The sequence below is a fragment of the Pinus tabuliformis genome, chromosome 4_2 (genome assembly GCF_031772625.1).
Source record: "Pinus tabuliformis cultivar Carrire ecotype Pingquan chromosome 4_2, CPIR1, whole genome shotgun sequence".
NCBI lineage: Eukaryota > Viridiplantae > Streptophyta > Pinopsida > Pinales > Pinaceae > Pinus > Pinus tabuliformis.
This window is the reverse complement of record NC_142304.1, coordinates 51,192,126-51,219,426: the sequence shown is the minus strand read 5'-3', so window position 1 is coordinate 51,219,426 and position 27,301 is coordinate 51,192,126. Positions and strand designations below refer to the sequence as shown.

The following is a 27,301-nucleotide window of genomic DNA, read 5'->3' as shown; positions in this document are numbered from 1 at the left end:
GCACCCCATAGAAGGGCTTTTTGAAATGCAACACACCCACAAAGTGTACTTAGGTGAGATGCAACACACTTTGCCTATGGAGCAGCTGAAATCATCCTGTTTTGACCAGTTCTGAGCAGTTTTTCATGGAGAACTTCTGGGAGAAGTTGTAATCAGTTGACCTTGTTCCTTTAGGGGTTAGAACAACACTTTTAGGTACTTAGGAGCCCTTGGTTTATGGACATTTTATGCTTGGGGTTGCAGTGCCCAAAAATGTCTATAACAGTTGCCCCCTAAAGCATGAGGTCGTTAATTTTTTTTGATGTCGGGTGAAATGCTTTATTATGAGGATCCGAAGTTCTTTCAAGCTGGGAGGAGACCTATAATAAGATACAATACAATACATTATCTTCATAATTTTTTCATGATCTAGCTGAGGCGAGCATTCCCATGCTCAACTTTATAAATTCATTTTCATGTACATAGGACAGACAATCGTCTGAGTGTAGATTGATGATTCTGGTAGAGCCATCATCCCTTTGATTGGATGATTATCTGTGCAGCAACGATGTACATTTGATGTCTTTATTTCCTTGAATATATATCGCAGCCCGGATGGATGAAACTAGATCCGGGGTCTTCAATCTCGTCCGATCTTCACTCGAAGTACAAGTCTATCCATGTGAGAGATGTTCTGGAGTCGAACATGGAAAGACATCGCCTGATTACCAGCCAATGATGTAAGATGTTAACAGGTGCGAGACGAATCACTGATAATGATAATGACCCTCAAGGTACTGCAGCACAATTCACGTGGTGTGAATAAAGGACTTGGCGTCGAACAGCACGCAAAATATTTCGGTCGAAGGTCATTGATGTAAACCTGTCGCCGGAAGTGAGAAACTTGCCATTGAGGCATGCAAGCTTCAAAGTACTGAATGGGGTGTTCCTAGATCGACTTCTTGGACAATGAGCTGATGTCGACAAGAAGCGATCTGTCATAGGAGGACCTTAATGAATCCCACATCAATGACATGGAATGAAGCAAATGATTTTAATGGAGGTGAAAACGATCTGGTGATATAAGGTTCAGGGTGGCGGTCATGAAAGAATGGAGCGTAAATGTATTGTAGCGGGTGAGACAGGTGAATTCTCTGAATGACTTCTCTTGAACATATCGGCGACACTGACATGATGGATTGGTAGCATTAACCCCAAATGTGGATGGTGTGATGGGACCATGGTGATGTGACCGGTGAATGAAACAACCCAACCTGACTTGGATGCGGAGTGAAAGTGTCATGTTCAAGAGCGACTTGCTACCAACAAAGTTTCTTCAAGTTTTCTTCCCAAATTTTCCCCAGTCATTGCTAACTAGTACCTCTTTATTTTTTTCAAGCTTGAGGAGGATAACATATGCTTGTTCTATAATTTTCCCTTCGGGCAAACCCATCGCTATGTTTTAACGAGCCTAGCAATAGTGAAACTCCTTCTTGTCTGCTATGGACAAGTTTGTCGCTATTAGGTTTTAACGAGTTTAACGACAAATATAAGTCGGTCCTTTTCAATTCTAGAGAGTCTGAAAAGGGACATAAAGGAAACTCCAAAATTCCTTTTTCGTCATCTAATCCCTTAAGTCCGAAAAAGTATAAAACAATACAAAAGGGATGAATTTTCGATACTTTTAATGAGCCGAACAAAATAAGATTAAAATCTAAAGGAGGGATTGCACTTCCGGTCCCTTTAACGAGCTGGAGAGGCCAATGGCTCGGCAACCTTTTCATATTTTACGAGTCAGATGAAAAGAACTTAAAGAAGACTCGTTTTTTGAGGAACGAGTGATAAAATTGGGTAGCAGCTAATTCCAGGTAAGGTTTGGAATTTTCCAATCACAGCAGTGTTACAAGGATGGCTAGCGGGATCACTCTTCGCAACTGTTCCTCAAAAGGGGTAAACAATCAAATGGAGGTGAATGATCAGCCAATACAGAGTGGAGGTGATGATGAGAACACGACCAAGGCTTTAAAGGCTGAAGTACTACATTCACGATGGTTATTTACTGAGAAATAGTTCATTTTTTAATGAGCTTAAACACGGGGAGAAACATTTGATCATGACTTATGTTTATTTTTTAACGAGCTTGAACTATGTGCTAAAACTGCTCGATTAATCCAGTGGTAAAATAAGAATGTCTCATATATGAAAACGACAATTTTTTGAGTTTTTCCCCACATCCTTTCTTTATGCAAGTTAGGAAACGACCAATCCTACGAGTTTAAAGGGTTAGAGGACCTAAAAATTTAAAAAACAAATGGTCGCTCTTCGCTTGCATGCCAAAAGGTTTGCATGCCCCGGGTATAAAATAAAGCTTCAAGGTCACCATTCATTCTACCGACAAAACATTTGTTTTATCAGGAAAGGTCTACCTCTTTCAGGTTACCAAAGATTGTTCTATTCACACCGCAAACAAAACACTTCTTCAGCGATGTCTACCGAAATAGACAAAGGTGAGACAATCCACTCACATAACTTTGACGAGGGAATCTTATTCCAGTCTAACCCCCTTTTCCAATCACGGACGGGAGTACAGACTAGTCATATATCTCTCACGGAAACCTACCCTATACCCGAAGTTTTCCTGCCGAAGCAGACCAGGGTGCATGCCCCCTGGGTTTCAGTCATGTCCCCCGAATCACTCGCGCTCATCAGGTGGACGGACTGGAGATTGATGAGACATTCCTTGTGTGAAAAGACCATTTAGGGATGGTATATGACTATTTGCTATGCGTGATCCGGGAAATGAAAGTTGGTATACGAGCTTGACCACTCTTCCTTCGTGTAGAAAACAAATTACTCTAAAGAGTGATGAGACAATGGCTCCCATGCAATAAATATAGTCTCGTCCAAGGAGTAGGTTATAATCTAGGGGTCCTTGGACTACCATTACGTTCATATGAACGGTTTTCCCTCTCAATGTTATGGGCACATTGGGAAGGATCCCTAACGGTCGACTGTCTCCTTTGTCAAAGCCTGTTAGATTTCTCATCTCAAGCAAAAGCGATGGCGAATCAAGCACTTTCCAAGCAATCGAGGAAAGGATACTCACAGAAGCCCCTTCATCTATGATGGTACCGGCCATAACCATTCTATATATTTGAGCAATGATTCGGAATGGTACACTAGCCGGTAAACGGGGTCTGCCTAATTGATTCCAGTCAAAGGAAACAACTAGGTTGCTTGGAGGTGGGACCGAATAGATGGCTGGGTATGACTTTGACGAACTTCCTTCCTGCGGTAAGGAATGGGTAAATTGCCCCCATGTTCATTGGAGTCTGTGCTTACAAAAAGAATTTGGATGGTGTCATCCTTGTTCTCTTCGGTGACTGTATCATCTGAAGATGGAACCTCTGAAGGCAAGACCGGGTCAACTGCCACCTCGAACTTTTGACTTTCGTCTGGTATGGGTTCAGATGGTTTGTCTTCAATGATAGATGCTTCGGCTGACCACCTAGGCAGGTCAGCCAGATTTTCAACTAGTGACAGACTCGGCAAGAGTTTTTTATATCCAAGAAGAAGTCGTAACGGTGAAACCGGACGATCTTCGAAAACTCTTTTAGCCTCGTCTAACAAGGGACAACGGTGGACGGCATGATTTCCTTCGCATCGTTTACAAGGAAATCTATATTTTCCTTTTTGTCCTGGGGCTTCACTTTCACTAGTCGACGATGTGTTTTCAACATGATCATCAGAGGTTGACGACATTGGGTTGTGAAAATGAGGAGACCAGTCCCTTAAGATCCGAGGGATGCAGGGACAATGTCTATGATAGTGGTCTCCTTTGCAAATGACACATGGCGATTTAGGCCTGGTCGGTGCAGTGTGTGGATTTTCGCTAGACGAAGCTTGGTTGCCCCCTTTCGATTTTGGCTCCTTCTTCTTCTTTTCCTTCTTCTTCTCAGATACTTGATTTTTGGCTTTACCAGCCCTATCAAGCGAAGAGGAAGGAGGAGAGGAAGAATTGGAGGAAGTAGAGGGTCGGGGGTAACTCTAGATTCGTTTAGTTGCTGACTTGATTGTTCAGGAATTTCAGTGTTCTGAACGAAAGAGGTTGAGAAGAGCCATACGGGCAAGCCGATTGTCAATCCTGGAAGAGACAATGTGGCCATATGGGGTGCACCAACATCTCCCCAAGAGGAGAAGGGACTAGGATTTCCTCCAAGAGTAATTCCTTGGTTGGTGGATTCCATTTTCTCAACCTAAGATCAACGTAGGAAAGGGTGATGATTATTCCGTTTAAGATAAATTTTAGACTCTTTGACACAACTTGTTTTTTCAATTTTAAAGAGTCGAGAAAAAACAAAAGATGACTCTAGTCGCCTTCGTTTTTTAATGAGCCTGAAGTGACAAGTGCTCAGATGGACCTTTTCCGTTAAGGAGTCTGAAAAGGAACGAAAGGGACTGCTATGGAAATCTAGGCAGGGGGATTACCAAACCAATCGTAAAACTGTAGAATACTTTTTATGGTACGGCAGTCAATCTTCTCGAATGCTGTGTTCAGTGCATTGCGATCGATAGGGCGGCATACACGACTTCCTATGGATAAAGGATTAAGCCTATTGTGGTCTCCCAAAATATACTTGACGGTACATGGGAGCACAAGTCCGTATTGGCACTTATCATCTCAAAGTGGAGGAATCAACCAACCATTAGTGAGAACAATAGTTACCAGGCTTTACGACGCCGGAATACGTCTCTAGCCTAGACTTCTAGATGTTCTACATTAGGTTCCAAAGCGTTGTTAGATTCATTAAATTTATTTTCTAGTTGATCTTGCTTAAGAAATTTTCCTTTCAGGTTCACCACGTGATGTAGATGTACAATTCCTAAAATGCAATCTAAGATGATAAACAGTCTTTTATCTTCTTTGTGCAATGAAAATCCTAGCTACTAAGGAAAGAGAGACAGTAATCTTTCACAAAGAGCAAAGAGCACACACTATATGCAATGTCATAAATCAAACCAATCAAACACTCCAAATGCAAATGCATATGCATGTATTTGTTTTCAACTTTCTTAATATGTGAATGATAAAAAGAAAGCTAATGCGCAAATCTGAATTACTTTTCAAGCGACAATTACTAACAAGTTTCTTTTCAAAATCAAAAATGAAGACAATCACAACACTTTACGATTTGGAAATAAATACTTGCTTTCAACACTAGAAAAATTACAAATCCAGATCAAATACAATAGTAACATGGTAATCGACTATCAAGAGCAATCAGACTCTCTTCTACAATTGAAAACGACACTTGCGACACTTTCAAATCGAGAAATGACAGTACAACTACATTACTTTTTGCAAAGGAGAACTGAAAATGACTCAACAAATACACAAAAACATTTACAGTTATTTGCACAATGGAGGCAGAATAACAGCAAGGAAAAGGGGTTTCAAATAGAGATATACTGACTACGGGCAACAAAATTCATGAATAAAACTGGAAAGAATGAACACAAAAACCAAAACTGAAGAACAATGCCTAGTCTGATCAGCACACCTGTAACACAGTGAACTTGAAATGCAGCGCACCTACTACACTCGGGAAGTGCACTGAATTTCAGATTCACAGAACAGAGCCTGCGCTGGGCCAAAGACGAGACTTTTCTTGGGTTCCAAGTCACAGTTTACAGTTCAGTTCAGGGGTTTTGGCCGAGCAAATGGTAATCAGTAAATCAACAATCAGTGGTAGATCTAAGGAGGTTACTAGAGCTACCACCAGGGAAATCAGAGAGTTTGTAAATCAGTTGTTTAATTCATAAACAAAACCCGGAGATTGACTGAAGCGGCGTTTATCTACTTTGCATTTGCATAGAAAATGCATTTCGAAAGCTACCTGGCTCGACTTCAGGCTTCGTCTGTAAGTTTATAAAATAAACAACAAGGAAGATAAACAAACAACCTAGTCGCTCCCCAGTGGAGTCGCCATTTTGTTATAGGGAAAAGTGTCTATATAGAACTGCTTATCCCACTAAGGTGTGGTAGCTACCTTAGAAAAAAACAAAGTAAAGCTACTTTTGTTTTTCCTTTATGAAAGATAGATGAGAGTAGAATACAAGAGACCAACCTCTGTCTTACGCTTGGCTCCTAGTTTGATTCCTCTCTCTTCTAATAGTCTTTTACTACTTGCTTCCTTGTACGCCCAGCTTCACAGAGTACCTGTAGAATCAGAGTAGCATAACACTATACAAGAACATGGATCTATAATCATAAACAATCTAGGATCAGATATAAATTGACCATACAAATGCATAAAACATAAATGACACAAGAGTATGGAGGAAAACTTGAATAGCTTTTATTGATAATCAAGAAAGAGCCAAGGGAGTTACAACCAGTTGTTCTGACCCAACATCATCCTCTCAGCAAGTAAGCCCTTCTTCACCTCATACAAAGCTTATATCACCCAACACTATGATGTTGTCTCAAGAAACCAACAACAATTCCTTACAAGATGCAAAATTCCAGCCTCTGGATCTCTGGGATGAAGGATCCATATATAGATATCTGTAAGGGAGATGAGTCGGCTTGTGATTTGATTAGTGTCTTCCCTCTGATAGTTCTTGCTTCCACATGGAGATTGATGATCTCTTACTCATCCTTGGTCGAATTCAGAGAGGCAAGTGTCACATGAGAAGTTTCTGGAAGATTCCATGCCTCTCCACCTCGCGGATTGACACTTCCATTTGTCACTTCTCGCCCATCGCACCCCATAGAAGGGCTTTTTGAAATGAAACACACCCACAGAGTGTACTTAGGTGAGATGCAACGCACTTTTCCTATGGAGCAGCTGAAATGATCCTGTTTTGACCAGTTCTGAGCAATTTTTCATGGAGAACTTCTGGGAGAAGCTGTAATCAGTTGACCTTGTTCCTTTAGGGGTTAGAACAACACTTTTAGGGACTTAGGAGCCCTTGGTTTATGGACATTTTATGCTTGGGGTTGCAGTGCCCAAAAATGTCTATAACACATGTCTCCAAATATTTCAGGTGTTCATCCATCACTCAGTAATGCAGGATTAATGGCCTCAAAGAGAGCAGGATCAAAGGACACCAATGTAAGCACAACTGGAGTAATGGTTGAGTGAGTGTCTACAAGTTTTCTGATCTATGAAGACACCAAGTTGATTGTAGACAAATACATCAAGCTGACATGGAAATAGGTCAATGATCCATTCTTAGGCACATTACGAGAAGATCTCAAAGTCCACCAAGTATATGTGAACATTCACAAGTCCGGCTTGTGCCAGATTGCATGCAGGTATCCCTTGTTCCCATGCACAGACATGATACACTGGATCATCTTGCACACAGATCCCGAGACGATGAAGTTGAGAAGTGTCAGTAGGATTGAGATTTCTACCTTTAGGGCATAGGATTATCAGGAGATGTGCCATTTTTTGAGGCCAGTGATCACCATGGAGACACCCTTCACCATACCCAGCAGAATTCCAACCCTAGGGATATCTTGAAGAACTAGGTAAACGAGCCAACCAAATTCAGGATGACACCCAACCAAATTTACAAGATGAAGATACTTCGAAAGGTGTATCAATACTTGGTAATCTTTGCATGTCACTTGTATGACCAAGAGAGCATAGAGACCTTCCTGCAGAGTTGGGTGATCGCGTTGGACCAACTGGACAGTGAAGGAAAAGCATGTAACTGGTCTAACATGCTGGATCACAGGCTGAAGGAACAAGTAGCAAGAGCTAGACAATCTACCAAAGGTCAAAAAGTAGAAATCTACATGTTCGTGTACATATTGGATGCAATCTGTGCCCGTCAGCATGATGGGCCTCTAAATTAAACATAAATTAAGCCCCATGCCTATAATTTAAAACATAAGTTAAGGCCTATAACCATCCTTCACCACATTAAACCTCTCTTTTTGCATTAGATAATTTATTTTTAACTTTAATAAATTCATTAGGAAGGTTTATGAATAATTGAATATTTGTGCCTAATATTATTTATTTTTGTGGAATATTATGAGAATATTGGGCATATTATGAAGAGTTGGAGGAGGAGATAATTTATGGACTTGTTCCCTACTACTGGAGGATCAATAATAAATAATAAGTCTACAAGATATTATGGAATTATGGCACAAATTGTGGAACTCCAATGATTGAGAAAATCTAGGAATGTGTTCCACTAATCAAGGGAGCATATCCACCAACCAATGGAGTAGATCCACTTATCAAGGGATTTTGGTGGGGAAACCTTCCTCCATCCATGGGGAATGATTCTTAATCAATTTGTATAAGTACCAAGTCGAATTTTCCTCTAGGGAATGATTGAGAAAATCTAGGAATGGGTTCCCCGTCATTTAATGCATATTCTTAGTATTGGGGACTAGATCCACTAATCAAGGGATTTTGGTGGGGAAAGCTTCTTCCATTTATGGGGAATGATTCCTAATCATTTTTTATAAGTATCAAGTGGAATTTTCCTCTAGGGAGAGATTTTCATTAGTGTTATTGTGGAGAGAGCTTGTATTCTTTCAGCTCCATTGTATTTTCAGCAATGTAAACTTTGAAACAGGAACTATAAACTCAAAACGGGAACTCTTGCCAAAAAACCCCAAAAAAAATTAAAAACAGTGCTAAAAACGAAAAGTGTGTATACTGGAACAATGGTTTTTTTTTTAGGGTCAATTTTCAACATTTTTAAAATATTCTAGTAAAACCGAATTTTTATGTGCAAAAAAACAATTGTTTATGAGGAAAAAAACACACTAATGTTTTTGGTAGAATAATATTTTTATTTCCTAAGTATAAATTCAACATTTTTTCAACCATAACATGCTAGATACAAAATAAATTGGAACTTTTTCAACGATAAAATTAAAAAACCATGACATTATGAACAAATTACATGACTAAATGAATCAAAATGTCATTATTTGTATATTGAATGAAACATACATTATATCACTAATTTAATGTTGCATTGTAGATATTCTAAACAATAAAAATTATCATAGTTAAGACATAATCAAACAACATAAAAATGACTCATAACTTCTAATTTAACACCATATGGAAATCAAAAATTTTGTTTGAAGATACGATGCAAACATCACTTATATAAACTATCTTAGACAACTATTCAAAATCACTCATATTTTCTTGCACACCATGAGAATTCACATCTTCAGATGAATGACTGGATGCAGACGAAGATGTTCCATATTCTTCTCTTTCATCAACTAGTGCCCCATCTGAGTCCACATGCATGCCCACCATTTTAGGTTTCAAAATTCTTCTAGATCTATGACTGGTTTCAGCAGACTCCCATCTCAAAATTGTTCCTTCTGGTAACAACCTTTTAAGAATCTCTATCGTCATAGCCAACCCAGACACGAAATTGGTGTATGAGACCCCCTTGTCTGTGGGACAAGAGACCCACCTCCATGCAACGATTTGATTATTATGTCTATGAAGGCATACCTACTCTAACCCCTTCTGGTTTTTGAACCTGTGACCTCTTAGGAGGAAACACATGCTATTAACCATTAGGCCTATTCATGCTCTAAGAAAGTGGATTTGATTAGCTAAAGATAGTAATCTAGAAACTCACAATTATAACTCATGATCACAATATATAACACACATGTAACACACCTGTAAGATTACAAATTATGATAATATGTTTGAGAATGCAAGCATAACTATTTCCTTTTATGCATTTCCAATGGGAATATAATTGTGAACTTGAACATTCATGCATTTTTTTTCTTCCATTAAGACGTTCATGCAAGTTAGTAAATTGGCGGCAACAAAAAAGTTGGATAAATGACTTTGGTTAACTATTATGTAGTCAAAGAAATCATTTTTGGTTAAATCATGATCATTCATTATTTAAAATATAATCTTTAACTATATATAGATTCAACACTTAAAAAAGTTCTTAAAACTTTTTAACTAAAAATTTAAAGCCTTTTAACTAAAAATTCACAATTGAAATTTGTGATTTTAACAAATTCCTACCAACTTATAAATAAATTTAACCAACAAAATGTACTTCAAAACTATAAACCATATAACACTAACACAACAAATGAGATAACATGGATACAAGTTGTCGTAGTGATAGATTTCCATAAATGAATTACCAAATCCTATATACTGACCTACCAAGAGTACAACCCCCACCAACATCAGCACCCGACCAGCCTATGGTTCCAAATCCAAAGCGGTTGTCAGCACCTATAAGGAGATGCATGATAAATTTTTTTTAATTTTTAATTTTTAATGTTCAAATGTTGGTTTCGGAAATATCGCTTCTTTCCGCATAACCTTTTCATACATATTTCTATGTAGAACAAGGACCTCATTAGTTTATTAAAATTGTATATTTTTTAAGATGGATGTAATGAAGTAAGGTAAATAATAACCATGAGATTTATTCATTCTTTGTGAGGTTTAATTTTATTAGGGTATTAAAGATAATTGTTTGTTTAAGAACTAATTAAACAAAATATATAGCATAATTGCTAGAACAATATCACACATTCTATCATTCTCAAATCTGATCAGTTTGATATGTGCGGGTGCAGTCGTAATATGCAAGGAAAATTAATTCTATATTATATGTGGGAGGAGTCGTGAGTAGCCATAGCTATCGTCAACCACCATTACGAGCGTGCCATCAAAGAGAGCCGCAGCTCTTGCCGTGACTGCAGCCGCATGTTTTTAATCTTTCGGTTGAATTTTTACGTTATCATGATCTAGCGTACAACAAACATGAAGAAAGAAGTGAAAGAAAATTCAACATTACAGACACAAGAAAGAAGTGAAAGAAAAGTTGGCATTAGAGAAAGCACAAACATAGTTATTTTGGAAAGACAAGTCAACCTTCTTGTAATGCACTTCGAAGGAGTCAAAAATATTGTCCATCACGTGGGAAAAGTATAAATAAAGATTTTTAGATGGGTAATTCCATCTGTCGAATTTGAAGTAAGAGGGTGATTCTAAGAATCGCCCTCGCCCCACCACCATGATCACCAGAGGTGGCGCTGAGAATCGTCCTATTACTTCAATTTCAACAGATGGAAACACAACGAATAAAATACTAAAATGTACCTCCTTTTCTGTCATGTGGCACCAGCTATGGCTGATCTACTGTAATTTCAGAAAGCCAATCGATTTCAAAGGACATTACCTCATTTTTCTTACTGATATGGTGATGGAATCCAAGAGGTGGCAGGGCGAGGGCGATTCTCAAAATCGCTCTATTACTTCAAATTTGACAGATGGAAAATTTAAGTAATATGGTGATTATGAGAATCGCCCTCGCCCCGCCACCTTATAAAAAATAATGACGGTTGCAGAGTTTAAGTCACGTGCTTGCACTCAACACTTCATATATCTGCATCAACTTCTTCTGTAAAGAAAATACCAGCATTATCTATACTTTTTGTGAAAAATTGAAGTTGTTGTGTGTGCGTGCAAATTTATAAATGAGATAAAACATGGATTTGGCGTTATGCTTTCATGCGCATGCAATTTTGCAGAAATATTATATTCCAGGAAAGCTGCAGGAAAAAAAAAAAGTAAAGTTGCATAGTGGGCGAGTTGTTGAATAAATATAGTTGTCTGGTGCAGTCGCCCCAGTTTTACCAGCCCTTGGGAGCAATGATTTTGTCCATATATGTATATGCAAACACCATTCTTGAAAAACTCCCCCATGCCCTTCCAAGGTAAAACGCCCCCACTCCTGTTACTTTGCATTTCACGAAAGAGAACCTTGTTGCCTCCAATAAGCTATCCCGCTTCTGCGCTATCATAGCTCCATATCTACTTGATATGGCATGCAAGTGACATTCTTGAGAGTGTTGTCAATCAAATGAAATATTGTTGGGTTACAATGCGATATTGACTCAAGCTGACTGAGCTGACTTGTAGATTCTAAATCGAAATCTAGCAGTAAATAGTAATGATACCATTGATTTTCTCTAAAATATTTGTACATGTATGCAGAAAACCAGGAAATAGTAATGATACCATTTCTTTTGTTAACACTCCAGTTGTTCCCTTTGACTCCAAAGGGAATACAGCCGAGGTAACCACTAACCAATATTTTAGCCACAGGTCCTAGCCTACCTACAACCAGAGAGGGCTCTCTCTTTCTGATTTAGCTTTGTTTGGTGAAATTTTAGGCTAGTTATGATGCACAGGATTTTGTTTTGAATTTGTTAGGATGATGATTTCAATCAGAACTGGCATGTTTTTGCAGAATAATCTAGGCCATTGGGCATGGAGTCAATGATGGTGAACTGCTGGAAATGCTTTTTGAGGGAAAAGGTTATGCTACAGAGCCAGACAAGCATCTATGGAACAATTGTTTCAAATCTGTAATATGATGGGATGAAATCAGGGAGTGAAAGGCAGCTAAGGATCTTTCACTAAACTGATAGAGGGAATGGTGGGAATATTATCTAGGAGCATTTAAGAATTACTGAACAACATTCATGATGATAGAATGAATACAAAAATGAGCAGTTAAGAATTCATGTTTATGATTAATTCTGAAGAAAACACATTTAACAACAGAGATTGAACAGAGGGTGTACTCAAACAATTCCTCTACTATTCTTTTTCTCTTTTGCTAAATAAATGAAACATATATTTGAGTTAAGAAAACATAGAAAGACAAAACATAGTTTAGGATAACTTATTGCTCCATCAAACAACACATGAATTCTGTAGCAGAACGCAGATCATCACTTTGACATCAAACAGTGCAGAGATCAGGAACTTTTCCAACCATTTGTATTAGATAGTCTAAAAATTTACAAAACAGTGTCTCAGAGAGAAAATCACCGACCCCAAATACGTTGTATGGGGAGGTATATATACAAAAATTAGATACAAAATATCTAGCTGATGAGTCAATAGCTCATAAATTCTATGCCAACCCCTGAGGAATTACAGCTGAAAGAGTAAATGCTGCAGTAAATACTTAGTGCATTAGCTGTCCATCTTGTCAGAAAGTTTTGACTTTTGTGACCAACTGAGTTGGCTGGAGCTGCGTTGTCCAAAATCTGCGTTTTTTCCCTTCTTGGGCTTGCTGTCCCAATATTTTAGTCATTATTCTCACCTGCTCTGCCAGTTGTCTTCATGCTGCATTAAATTTCGTTGACTTGAGGCTGATTAGAAGAGACAAAACTGAGATCATTAGGGCAAAATTTGCAGCATTGCTTGCCACCAATCTTCTTTAGGCAGTTGGTGTCTTCGTATTTTTATTAGAGTTTCATCTGCCTCTGTTGTACCTGTAAAAATTGGGTGGGACCTCAAACAGGTGATTAATTTCATGCTCAATGTAAAATAAATTTTCTAGCTTGTCATAGAGGCTCTGCCCTGATGGAGGTCCTGCATCTTCTGAAGTGCTTGTGGATGTTGTGATCTGATTTGAAATGAAATTGGTCATCCTAGTGGCATACTTCTCACGGGTGAGCAGTCTTCCAGCACCGGTCAATAGGCTGGGAAATCCTTTGCCTTGTAATGCACCCATTCTTAGCTTGTAGTCATCTACCTCAGCCTGCATTTCTTGACATTTTCTCTCCAAATTCTGCACAAAATTTCTGAGGGTCGGCACCTTTTTGGCTGTTAAAATAGATCTATTCTGTTTTTGATGTCTAAGGCTACCAAATCCTCCTTGGTGTGAGTGTTGAGGAAATGTATCATCCTGCTAGCCTGCTCAGGCATATTTCCTAGTGCTACTCTGGCCTTTTGGCTTTCAATTTGAGCTTGGCCTATTAACTCAATCTGCTCATGCTCTTTTTTGATTGATTTCCACTGTTTGGTGATAGAGTGGTCAATCCGGGTCCACAAAATTTTCTTTATTTCAGCCAGAGTCTTCTCTAAATTCAGTTCCTTTTCCAAGGCCTTTATTCTGTCTTTCAGGGCCTTAATTTCTCTGGTCTGCTCAGCTACTGTCATTTTGGACTTGTCATATTTTGCTTCTAGCTCAGCCAATTTTTCTTTTGCTTGTTTAATCTCTGTTGCTTGAAGCTCTAGCTCCTTGACAGCTTTTGTCAAATCATCCATGCTTATGCTAGACTCAGGAGCTGTTGTTGTTGCTGCCGCAGTATCTGAAGTTGTTGTAGCCATTGGAGGGGTCACTGCTGCTTCTGTAGTTGCTGCAGTAGTTGGGGCAGTTTGAGGAGGCTGGGAGGACGACTCTCCCTGCTTGTTTTGCAATGCATTTTCCAATTCTTCTTCCATTTGGACTATTATTTGATTCATTTGCATTAGGAGGTCCAATGTATCCTCAGCTTCTTTCTCTTTTACTAGATCTCTCGTTTGTGGATGCATGGTTGAGGAGAGCCTCATTTGCTTTTTTAGAGCAGCAATATCGTCCTCCTTTTTCTTCATTAGAGCCTTGATAGCCTTGGGATTCTTAGGATCGTGCCCCAGGTCTACAATAATGTCCTCCAATGTTTCAATTCTGTTGTCTTTGGCTGTGGAGGACATTCTTTCTAAATCAAGCTGAGTATTAGTGTTCCTCAGAGATTCTTTTAACTCATGGGCCATTGTGGCCTTGTCTACCAATGTGGCATAGACCATTTCCCCTGTTTGCTTATGCAGTTCTATTTGATCCATGGGGCGAATGTCTTTTTCCATAACCTCCAACTTCGTTCCGACATAATCTGTAGCCGACTGAGTTTACTGAACCTTAGGTTTAAAATGGCTGAGGATCATTTTTTCCTCTTTGATGTCATATGCTGCCATCAACCTTTCTTGTTTGGCAGGTGTTTCCTTGAGGAATTGGTCATATAACTGCACTCTTAGCAGCTCATTTTGTGCTTTAATTTCTTTAAAGGTGGCCTTAATGCTAGTTGGCCTCTTGCTTTGCTGTGTGGAGGAGGACACCTCCATGCCATGCTGCCTTTCTTGCTCTTGTTGAAAAGAGCTTGTAGCTGTTTGTTGACTGTCTTCTTTATCTTTCCTTAGGCTTCCAAGGATTTCTTCACTGATTTCCTCCACAACTGGAGAATCAACCCTTTGCCTCTTGGCTTCGGGCTACTGAGTGGACCCACTAGCAGGTGTGGACTCATCTCGGTCTTGTTTTTTGCCTCTTTCCTCATGGGTAGGAGTCTGCAAGGTAGGCACTGTTGGTGCTTCTGTCTGTTGTAGAGGAACCTGTACTTGAGGTTGCTCCATTGAAGAGGCAGGCTGTTCTGTGACCACTTCCTTTTCTGTACCCATTATCTCCTTCCCTTTTGTTGTACCTGTTGCTGATGTAGATGGTCCCTGGGCGGCTTGTGTGGCTGCAGCAGCGGATGTACCTTCTCCAATTTGATGTGGCAACTTGAATGTTACCTGCTGCACAGAATCCAAGTCAAGATTTTTTTCTAAATTCTTTACATTTTTCTCCATTATTTCCTCTTGAGTTAATTCCTCAACTAATGTACCTTGCAACCACTCATCTTTGTTGGCATATTGCTCAATTTGTGGATATTTACAGTGGTCATAACCTAGTAGCCTGTATTTAATTCTTCTGGCACTGATAAAACCTTCCAGGTCATAAGGGACCCACCAGAAGCTCCTCTTTAGCTTATATTTGTCCCTGAGAATTTGATCAGCATCTTGCCAACCTTCTTTCTTGTTCATGATGAAGGGGCCTAGATGGTCTTTGAATTTGAGGTGGGCTTTCTTTCTGGAACTATGAAAATCGGTGAGATCCGAACTAATGAGTTGCCTATAGTATTCCAAGGCAAAAAGTCTCATTGGTACATACCTTGGAAACCTGTAAGGACAAAGCTCACAGCCATAGATTCTGATGACAGTATGGTTTTGATATAGGTACCAATCACCTATTTTATAGCTCTTGGACAGCTGCAAGGTCTTCTGAATCTCAAACGACAATCTAGGAGGAGGGGATCTCATTAGGAGGCAAGATAATGGGTATACAAATTCGTCAATAAACTCAGAGTAAGAAAATGGAGAGTTTTGAACTTCATGGAAAACCGATAACCAGAAGATGACAGACCTCTTTTCACCCCTAGAATCCAATGTCTTGATGGGGCATTAGAAGCTTTCAGACTGGTAATACATTTGTGGTAGATATATGATGAATATTTGAATACTCCCTCCCTATCCACTTTCAATAGCTGGTCATGTATTTTATTGGCTATAAACTTGGCAAAGTTATACTTGTAAGCAGGGGGCTGGCCTAGACTATATGCAGCTAATAGTACCAACATTGTTTCATCAATGTGCTCACTAGTTTTGAAGCCCAGCACATAAGAGATCATATCAACTAGAAGCTTTCCCACCTCATTAAAATGGACATATACGAAAGGAGGTGGCCCTGTAGGCTGGCGGTCTGCCCTCATGAATGTCTTGGTGATTTTTTTAATGTCAGCACTGGAGAGTTTGGAGCCTGCATCCAGCAAATAGTTCATGGAGAAGGGAAACAAAAGCTGAGTCTGCTTGAAGTTGAGCATTTGGTTGATGGAATCAGGAGTAATGTGGAAAAGTATGCTCCCAGATGGAGACTTAACAGCTCTCTGAGTTGGCTCATAGTTCTCAGCACATATGCGGATGATATTTGGAAAAATATTAACAGATGGGAGGAAGTAATAAGGCAGATTGGACTCCCATATACCATACATGTCATTGTTGCTTAGATAGCTATTTCTCAACTAGCATAAAGTTTGCAAGTGGTTTCTGTCACCAACAAGATCTTGGATAAGGTAGTCTCTATCAGCAAGAGGCATGGCTTCAAGCTCTTTGTTTGGTGGATTCATAGGAGTGACACTAAGAGCTGATGGAGTAGCCATTACAGAACTTTCAGATGTTATCTTTAGAATGAAATTTTTGAGCAGAATAGGCTGAGGATGATAGCTTGTGAGGACTTGAAGAGGAGTGGCAGGATGAGTTTAGCTGAAGCCAAAGTCTTCAATATTTTGTGGTTGTATTGAAAAGAACAAACTTTGCAGAGTTTGATTTGAGCTTTGGTTTCTTTTGGAAAACTCTCTAAATTTAGAGACAATGAGGGCAAATGCAGAGGAGAAAGGGATTATACAGCTTGATGTACTGAAAGTTTGAAGTGAAACACGGCAAAATGGAACAATGCCGGGCAGGTGTAAAACTGTATTGGAAATTCAAGCCCGAAAATGGATTCTAGCATGGTGAAATTATGAACAGTCCATGGTTCTCTTAAACAGGGGGTGCATTAGATAATTTAGGCCAACATTTAAAGGACAACACCATTAAATTTAGGAGTTTGTAGGCAATTTAGTGAAAAAATTCCAGAGAACGGGAAGAACACGGGCAAACAGGTGGAATTCGGCAAATACCTGGATTAGCTAGTGCCGAGGGTGGTTGAGTTGATTGAAGGGCGAAGATTGACGTCGAATTTGCAGGTGGCGGCGTCCAAAGTGTTGAAATTTGAAATCTGGAGGCAGTTTGGTGTGAACAGCAGAACAACACACCCGAAACTTTCCATTGAAAATGACCGAAAACTGTCACTTTCGGTGTTTTTAACGAAAAATTTGGCGCATATGCACTTTTGGTGCTTTCCCATGATGACGTCAGCATGATGTCATCAGTGGGTCCCAAGTACGGATGGGTGACGTGGACGCTGACTGGGATGATGATGTGGCGGGACACAGTGGCACAGCGTGGGTGCGGGAGGACAACGTGGCGGGCGACGTGGGGCAGCGGTGGAGACCGGGTGTGACGTCATGGTGACAGGATTGTTGACGTAGTGACAGGACTGTTGACGTAGTGGGACGGAGGGCGGTTTCTTGGACGACGGTTTCTGGTTTCCCCGCACCGTCTTTGAGCAGAGGCAGTTTCGGGGGGGAGGCCTCCGAACAGTCCGGGCGATCGACACGTGGCGGGGGTATGGCGGAAAAACCACCCACCCCCCAGACGCTAAAGCCCGGCGTGTTGTGGGCTGAAAACACCCGCCCATCGTTGGATCGGGCGCGGTGGGAGATCAACGGCTGGCGGGGCTTTCGGAGCGGGTCCCACCCGCATTTAAATAATATATTACAGCTGCGGGTCCAAACTTTAGCTCATGTGGGTTTTTTGCGGGTCGGATTAATGTGGGTTAATGTGGCACAATGTTTACTTAAAAACATTTTAACATTTAAACATTGGGGTTTAACTGCGGGGGCAATTTGGAAGGGTTTAGGTGGGTGAGGGTTTAGGCATAGGCTATTAATCTTAACCAGAGGTTAGACTAATTCCAGGGTAAGGACGCAGAAGGGTTGATTATAGCCCCAAATGGACTAATGTCTCCCATAACTATGTTACTTAGCTATAATGCTAGGGGGTGGGATAGTTAATATGTTTTTGGGAACTTTATATAGTTTTTGTAGAAAATAGGGGTGGGGATGTACTAGGGAGCTATATAATAGGGTTAGGAGTTAATATGGGTATGTGAGGTGAAGTGTGAGAGAGAAATTGAGCTTGAGAACTGAAACTTAGAAACCAGAAATGGATGAAGTATGAAGTGAGGGTTTTACACAAGAAATGTGGCTTCTTTTTTGAGGAAGAAGGTCACAACTTGTCATGACTTTCTCAAGGGAGAAATGTAAGTAGGATTGTTTAGGTAGATCCTAAAGTCCTCAAGGGGATATCAGTAAGAAACCTTTTGAAGGGAATGAGGGAAGTTAGACATGCTTTGATAGTTTGCCATATAGACCATTGTTCTTGCCCTTATCTTATTGATGAGATGAGATATGATTTTCAATATATCAGGTGGTCATAGCTTGCTTCTACAACCCCCAACTGCCTACCCTGCCTAATAGACCTAACATTTTCTCTTCTTTTGGATGGGTGCACTTAGCCTTGCAAACCCTGATAATCCTCTTTTCTTTTGGCTGCCCTCCTATCTAAATCTACCCTTATGTCTTCCAAGGGCCCAGATTAAGCAGTTGGGCTCCTTCCTTTCTCTATCTAGCTACTCATCTGCCAAGCTTGAACTGTTTGGACAAGTATTCATTCTCTAGTCTAGAGCAAGCAATTTAAAACATGGCATGGTCCAGTTTGAACTGTTGGGCCATCCATCAAGATAGCAGTGGCACTTTTGTCAGCCACTTTCATGGTCTTTCCTTGGGGTTCATTCTAATTATTTTTTCTGACCAATTCATTTTCTTGCCTTTTGATTATTCTTTTAAGGCATACCCTCTTTACATTTTTTAACTCTCTGTTCCTTTCACAAAATACGGAACCTTTGTAGCATCAAAGATGAACATTTTTGGCACTTCCCCTATCAATCATGAAAAATGAAACCCTATTGGTATAGGAGACTAACAGTGGCTCCACTTGGGGATGGCTTTTCCAGATGAAAAGCCAGGAACAGCAGGTCAGATCGCCTTATTTTCCCATTCTTGCTGCAGTCCGAATTTTCCTTTTGTTAAAGACCATTGATCTGAATCCTAGAAACTTGTATGACATACCCTTTAAGTTGATTTGCTGTGAAATGAAAACTCTGTTTTTGCTTGTTTCTCTGAGTATTCCTCATCACCTTAATAGTTCCCAACTATTTTCTCTTGCTTTCCAATGATAGGATCAAAACATATATCAAAAAGATGGTGCAGTACCCTGGTCCTCCTCAAAATCTACTTCACTTGGTCCTTTATCTATCTGTTGTAAATGAAAAAAATGAAAATAGAAATATTTTATGTACAATATGTGGCTATGTAGTGTTTCATCAAAGGGGGTCAAAATAATGTTTGAGCATTCTCCCATTGACTGGGCCTTCCTCAGTGTTTGAGCCATCCAAACCAAGGATAATTTTAGGGGCGAATGTTCGCCCTTTGGCGAAATTAAGGGGTTTTAAATTTTTAGTGGGCGAATATTTTGTATCATAGTACATTTTTACAAATCACCTCAAATAGCCCACCTTATTTTAAGGGAGAGGGTAAAAAAGGTAAATTTAGCCCTTGAAATTAGGACTTACAACCTTCCATTCGCCCATTTTCAAGAATAGGTTTTATTTAAGTGAATCCTATGGGCCAAATACCATATTTATAAAAGAGGTATGGTAAATTAATAAAAATATAAATAAATGAGAGGTATGGTAAATAAATAAAACATTTTTTGTATTTACTCCATAAGTCACCTTATATACATGTAACGGTGTAAACAAATAAAAATATAAGTAAAGTGGAGGTATGGTAAATAAATAAAACGTCTTTTTATACTTACTCAAATGGTATGGTAAATGAATAAAAATATAAATAAACTAGACGTATCGTAAATAAATAAAACCTCTTTTTATATTTAGTCCATAACCCTCGTTCTATTTATGAAGGCTCAAGAAAGAGGTTTTATTTAAGTGAATCCTATGGGCCAAATACCATATTTGTAAAAGAGGTATAGTAAATTAATAAAAATATAAATAAATGAGAGGTATGGTAAAAAAATAAAACATTTTTTTATATTTACTCCATATGTCACCTTATATTTACGAACACTCAAAAAATGGGTTATATTTAAGTGAAACCTATGGCCAAAATACTATGGGACAAATACCATGGACTAGATTGTTATTAATACCATGCAAAAAACCATTATTAACCCTAATATTAGAATTAATAAAAATAAAAATGGCACATGGTATTGACCCATGGTATTCACCAAAATGGCACATGGTATTGACCCATGGTATTCACCTAGAATGTAGCCTATTTAAATGGGGGAATTAAACCAACATGTAGCCTATGCTAAGATTCACTAGGACTTTACAAAGTTTTATTATTTAGTGAAAGACTCGCCAAGATCTTACAAGATTTTATAATTGAGTAAAATATTCGCCATGCCTGGTGAGAGATTCGCCAAAAAATTATATATACATATTATATTATTGATAAAATCGCCTTCCATTTTCCTATATACCATGGAGATTCGCCCATTTATTATATTTATAAATTTAGGGGGGGGTTCTTAAAATTTTCCCTGATCCAAACTCTTTAGAAAATAGGTGTTATTACCTTGTATAGCATAAATGACATAAGGTCCCTTCCACAAGAAATCAAACTTGCCATGTTTTCCTTTGTCCTCTCTCCTAGAATCCCATCTCAACACTTTGCTTCCTATGAAGAAGTCTTCAGTTTTGGTTCTTTTGTCAAATATTCTCTTGAGGTTATCTTGCAGTACTTGGGTTCTCTGATAGACTTCCTCTCTTGTTTGTTGTAGGTGAATTGTCTGATTGATCCTTCTTTGAATGTCATTAGGCTCAGCTTGTATCTTGCAGCAATTTGATTACAGGGATCCCTAAAGATGAAGGAAATCTTGCTTCCATTCCATAAACTAGTTCATAAGGGCTTGTGCCAATAGATCTCTTGGTGGTCAATCTGTCTGCCCATAGTGCATTTACCAACTTCTTATGCCAATTCTTTTTGTTCTCCTCCAAGACCTTCTTGATGATGTTGATAAGGCTTTTGTTGGAAGACTCAGCTAGGCCATTGCCTTGAGGATAATAGGCAGTGGAATGGCCCAAGGTCATGTGATATTTATGGCAAAAGTTGATCATTTTTTTGGACTTGAAAGCAGCAACATTGTCTGTAATAATTTTATCTGGAGATCTAAACCTGGACAAGGTGTTGGTTTCTAGAAATTGCATAATAATGGAGTCATTGGCTTGCCTACAAGGGATGGCTTCTATCCATTTGGTAAAATAGTCTGTAGCAGTCTGAATCCACCTATGCTGACCAGAGGATGAAGGGTGGATTTCACCAATAAAGTCTAAACCCCATTGCTGGAATGGTCTCTCAGTTGAAACAGGTTTGAGTGGTAAAGGTAACAACGTTCTCTTGCCTTCAAAAATTTGGCATTTGTGACAAGACATTACAAATTTTCGTACATCAGTAAACAAGGAAGGCCAATAAAATCCAGCCCTTAGGATTTTATCAGCTGTGGATTTCCAGTATAAGTTGTCCTCCCCAGTCACCTGCATGAAATTCCTTGAGAACATTGTTAGTTTCATCCAATGTTAGGCAATTAAGTAAAATTCCTTCATGATTTCTCCAAAACAAAACATTGTCTATGATACAAAACTTTGATGCTCTCATTTTCAAGAACCTTTTCTTAGTTCTGGACAACCCTGGAGGAGCTTGCAGGTTTAACAATACAAAACATATATCAGCATACCAGGGATATTGCAAAAAGGCTTGATTGATCTGTGGAGTCGCCATCTCCTCTTCGTTGTCCAGTTCATTAATGTCAAGGGCTTGGAAGTTGGTTTCAGTCATTAGCTTGGCTAGACCTTGTCCTTTTATCAGTTTGGTAGGCTTGATTTCAATGTCATATTCTAAGATATTGGCAATCCATTTGCCCCTTTTGCCTTCAATTCCTTCTTGGGTTAAAATGTTCTTAACCACTGCATTCGGGACATAGGTAATCACATGAGAGTATAAAATATAGATTCTAAAGTTTTTGATGGCCTTTACCAATGCATAGGCTTGCTTTTCCATAATATGATATTTTAAGGGAGCATCTCTAAGAGCTTTGCTAAAAAATGCAATGGGTTTTTCACATCCTTGGTCATCTTTTTGTAATAGGACTGCAACAATTGTATGCTCAGATGCAAAAGAAAAAATGATGAAATCTCTATCAAACCTAGGACTTGTTAGGACTGGTGTGTTTGTCAATGCTCTTTTGATATCCTCAAAGGCCTGTTTAGCTTCCATGGTCCATTTGACCTTAGAATCCTTCTTCAACATATTGTTTAACAGTATTATGAGCTCAGCCAAATTAGGAATGAATCTTCTCAAGAAGTTAATCTTTCCTAGAAAGCCTTGTAGTTCTTTGATGTTTCTTGGATGAGGCACTTGAAGGATGGCTTGAATTCTGTGCGGATCAATCCTAATACCATCTTTTGAGATTATATGACCTAGGAGCTTACCTTCCTCTAGGCCAAACAGTGATTTATTTGGATTCAAAGATATGCCATATTTTCTACAAATTAAGAAAACCTGCCTCAAATGTTCTAAGTGTTCTTGATCTGATTTTGAAAAGGCAGTAAGATCATCCAGGTAGACCACTAGAAAATCATGGATTTCTTTGGCAAAGGCTATATCCATTGCTCTTTGGAATGTGGCCCCTGCATTCTTAAGCCCAAAAGGCATTTTGACATATTTAAAAGTTCCCCAAGGTGTTGTAAAGGCAGTTTTGTCTTGATCATCTGGGTGTACTAAAATCTGATTGAATCCAGAGAATCCATCTAGTAATGAGATCCTAGAGGCTCCCACTACCCTTTGTAGGATATGATCCATTTTTGGTAAGGGGTAATGGTCTTTGAGAGAGACTTTTTTCAAATTCCTTAGGTCAACACACACTCTAATCTCTCCCGTCTTCTTCCTAGTGGGCACTAGGTTTGAAATCCACTCTGAGAACCTGATTGGAGCAATGATTCCTGCTTCATACATACGTTTAACTTCTTTTTCAATGAGGGGAAGGAGAACATGATTCACTCTCCTAAGCTTTTGTTTAAAACATTTTTGGTTTTCTTTTAAAGGTATGGTGTGTTGGATGACTGAGGTATCATAGGACTTGAGGTCCTCATAACTCCAAGCAAAGATATCTTGGAATTCTTTGAACAACTCAATGTATTTCAACTTCTGATCAACTGTTAATGCCTTGGATAATTTTATCATTTTGGGATTTTCTTTGGTTCCAATGTTACATTCTTCAATTTCAACATTCAGTGGCTGCATTTTTGGTTTCCTTGAGATATCATTTGAATCAAACAAATCCTCCAATGGGGTAAACCTATGGGCAGAAAATTGTTTTTTAGATCAATTACTTCGGCTTTTGTCTCAACTATTTCATCCAAGTCTGTTTGCTTCAGCTCCTGTACATTCTAGTTATTAAAGGTAGTAGGATGCAAAACTAGATTCGCTGCTTCAGCTGATATATTCTGCTTGATTGTGTATGCCTGTTGTTGATCATCCATAGTGCTAGTATCAATGTTAATGCCGGAAAATTCTTCTTTTAAAGTAAGGAAGTTATTTATCTATGTGTCACTCTCAAAGACTTTCCAATTCTTGATGTTATCCGGGACTGCAGGCCTATGTTTGATTTCAGCAGTGAAATTGTGATTGGGTCTGAAAGGTAGCTTGCAAGTGTTGGCAAAGGTTGCCAAGCTATGAGCATGTAAATTGAGCTTTCTTGAAATTTTGGTTAATTGAGATTCTGAGAAAGTGTCAAGTACTTGAATAGCTGCTCCCTTATAAGCTCTTAACCTTAGATAATTTGTGATCAAGTTTCCTTTCATCTGTTGTATGATCAGATCTGAATCTCCTAAGATTGAAATTTTGCTTGCACCTAAATTTTTGATGAGTTTGAGACCTAACAAAAGGGCTTCATACTCAGCCATATTGTTTGTGCATCAAAATTTTAACCTATATGCATGACCTTCAGCCTGGTCATTCTGCATATTGTGAATCTAGACTCCTGCCCCAGCTCCCAACTTGTTTACAAAGCCATCAAATTCTAAATACCATAAAGTTTCATGGTCAAGGTTTGTATTGAGACTCTTAGAAGGTTGGATCATGGGCAGATTGGTTTCTTGCAAGTCATTTGATGTAACATTCTCCTTTGTTGTATCAATTATATCAAAAGTCTTTTGGTATTGAGAGGCAAATTGTTCATTCAATCCCTCTGTCTGTGCTGCCACTAATAGTTTGGGATAAGCTTTGGTGCACATGTCAGCATTATACAGAATGAATGAATCCATGTCTAAATGTATTGAATAGATGGGTAAGTTTTGGGGTTTTTCTTGACTACTCACCACATATTTCATTAATGTTTCTCGGTATAATCTCTTAGGCTGTCCAAAGACTGAAATGGTGGCTTAGGACATGTCTAGTTGCAAAGATACTTGGAGTTTGGCTCCCCAAGATCTGGATAAAAGCATACTGTACTTGGGTGGAATGTCAGCTACCACCACATCCATCAAAATCGTTTTGGTTGGGTAATGGACCAGGGAGACACACAAATCTTTAATTAAGCCTAGGCACCTGACTTGGCTTGAATCAAATGAGAATAGATCTTTGTAAGGTCTTGTGATATCTAGGTCTAGTTTTTCCATTACAGATTTGGGCATTAAGTTATGTGAGGCCCCGGAATCAAACATTTCATTGTGTAGAACCTTGTCATGAATGTTTAAACTAACATAGAAGGGTGGAACCCCTCCATTTGCTGTCTTTCTGTTAACCTCGGGACCAAACAGCAATTCAGGTTGATCATCTAGAACATTTACAGCATCCCTATTATCTGATATTTGGAGTGACCTATTGATTTGCTGTCTATACACTTGATGTTTGACTAATTCAGAAAGAGGGACAGCTATCTTTAGCTTACTTATTTCTATTTCTAAGTTGAAGGGATTTTCCATTTGAGTCTTGGCATTAAGTGCAGCAGATTTTTCCTTTTCAGCTGGATTTTCAGTAACCCTTCCTTCATGATTGGTATGATTTTGAATGAAATCAGTCCTAGATTTATTTTCAAGGATGCTGTTTGAACTTGCTTTTGAAGGGTGGGATGGGGATGGCTAGTTTCCAGAGGGCTGTGCATCTGATATATCCTCCATAGTGACTTCTCTTGGATGCGGGTCTGTTTTATCAGAGGATTCTGGAAGAACAATTTTATCTTTTATCTTTTTTGGGTGTTTATTGTCCTTTGGTTTGATAGTTTCAGGCACATCTATGGTTCTACTCCTTAGTTTATACTGTTTATGCACCTCATACACCACTGCATCATAGCCTTCCCTAAAGTCAAAAGACTCTCCTGACTTGGTTTGATTGATTGCAGTTATAAGCCTCTTGATCTTCCTGTGTTAGAAAGACCTGATGTTCGCTGTCCAGACCCATTAGGTTGATGTGAGGGTCCTCGGTTAGTTCACTAGATGTTGAGGCCTCAGCATAATTTTCTTGAAAATGAGGTCTAATGTTTTTGTCAGGATCAGCCCTTCCAACATTTGGATTTTGATTCTTTCTAAAATTTGGGTTTCTAGCAGTACTTGGTTGACCTTCCCATGATGATTTTCTTTCTATGGTTTCTACCCTGTCCCCAAGTCTGTCCATGCCTTTGATGATTGAATCTAGCTTTTGTTCAAATGCTGAAGGTTCTTCCTTAAAAGTGGTTCTTCTCTCAGCTCTTGCTCTATTTCTTTTAGCAATAAGGTTTGCCTCTACACTGACAGCTATGTTTTGCATGTCTGCCAAGGTTGCAGGGGCTCTTTCCCTCAGTTGATATGCCATGTCAGAATCAAATCCATCAGGGAATTTGATTAAGGCTAAATTAGGTGGAGGTCTAAGGTTTTGAGAAATCGCATTGTAAACATTGTTGAATCTTGCACAATAATCTAGGACAGTTTCTTGAGGGCCTCTTCTTATGGTGTCATACTTAGATAAAATATGTAGTGGGTCTTTTTTCTTTTCCCATCTGTTCAGGAAGGATTGGTAAAGAGCACCCGGATCGGCTATGGAATTTGCAGCAAGTGCTCTGAACCAAATTCTTACTTCACCTGTTAAACTTTGGACAAAAAATTTCATTCTCACATCATCATCATCTATTTCATAATTTTCAAAGTAGTCTTGCGTTTTCTTGGTATGCTGTAAGGCAGTATATGTGTCAGTACCATCAAAATAAGTGATCTTACTTTGGTAGTCGTGAGGCATAGCCCCAGGATTACTAGGCAGCTGTAGAGGGGCATAATTATTTGCCATATTTACAGGGATAAATGGGACAACATGAAGGAAGGGAACAGCTGGAACAACAGGGACAACAACGACAGTTTTTGCAGTGGATGGAGGTGTGAAGAATATGTTTTGATAAGTGGACGAGGAGGAAGGAGAAGAAGGATTTACGTGAGGATGAACTGATGGCGTAGCAAGGGTTGGGATATAACTTTGTTGAACTACCTCAGGGCTGGAATCAACAATATCTTCTTGTTCTTCTTGCTTCCTAAGAACCTTAGGGATTAAATTAGGATTGTCAAAAATATTTGGAGGATTTGGGTCAGGATTTGACCTGGTATACCTAGTTTTCTTTTTAGGAGCCAACTTCCGAATTTGTTTTTTTTTTGGTATTTTTGGGAATGTGTTTAGAATTAACAAGGAACTGCTCAAATTTTGGAACAACTATCTAGAGTTTTGAAACTAGCATGAAGTTTGACTGGAGCAGCTTTAATTTACTCCTGTAAATGCAAAGCAAGAACAATTTCAAAGGCTTCCTGGCTGACATTCAGGCTTCATCTGTAGTTTTAAACAAATAGACAGCAACTGAAA

The 27,301-nt window shown here is 39.0% G+C and overlaps 1 pseudogene; it reads right to left on the bottom strand.

Moving 5' to 3' along the window:
- Positions 1–11,530: 11,530 nt before the first annotated feature.
- LOC149168239 (uncharacterized) overlaps positions 11,531–27,301 on the bottom strand; it is a 112,234-nt pseudogene continuing 96,463 nt past the window's right edge.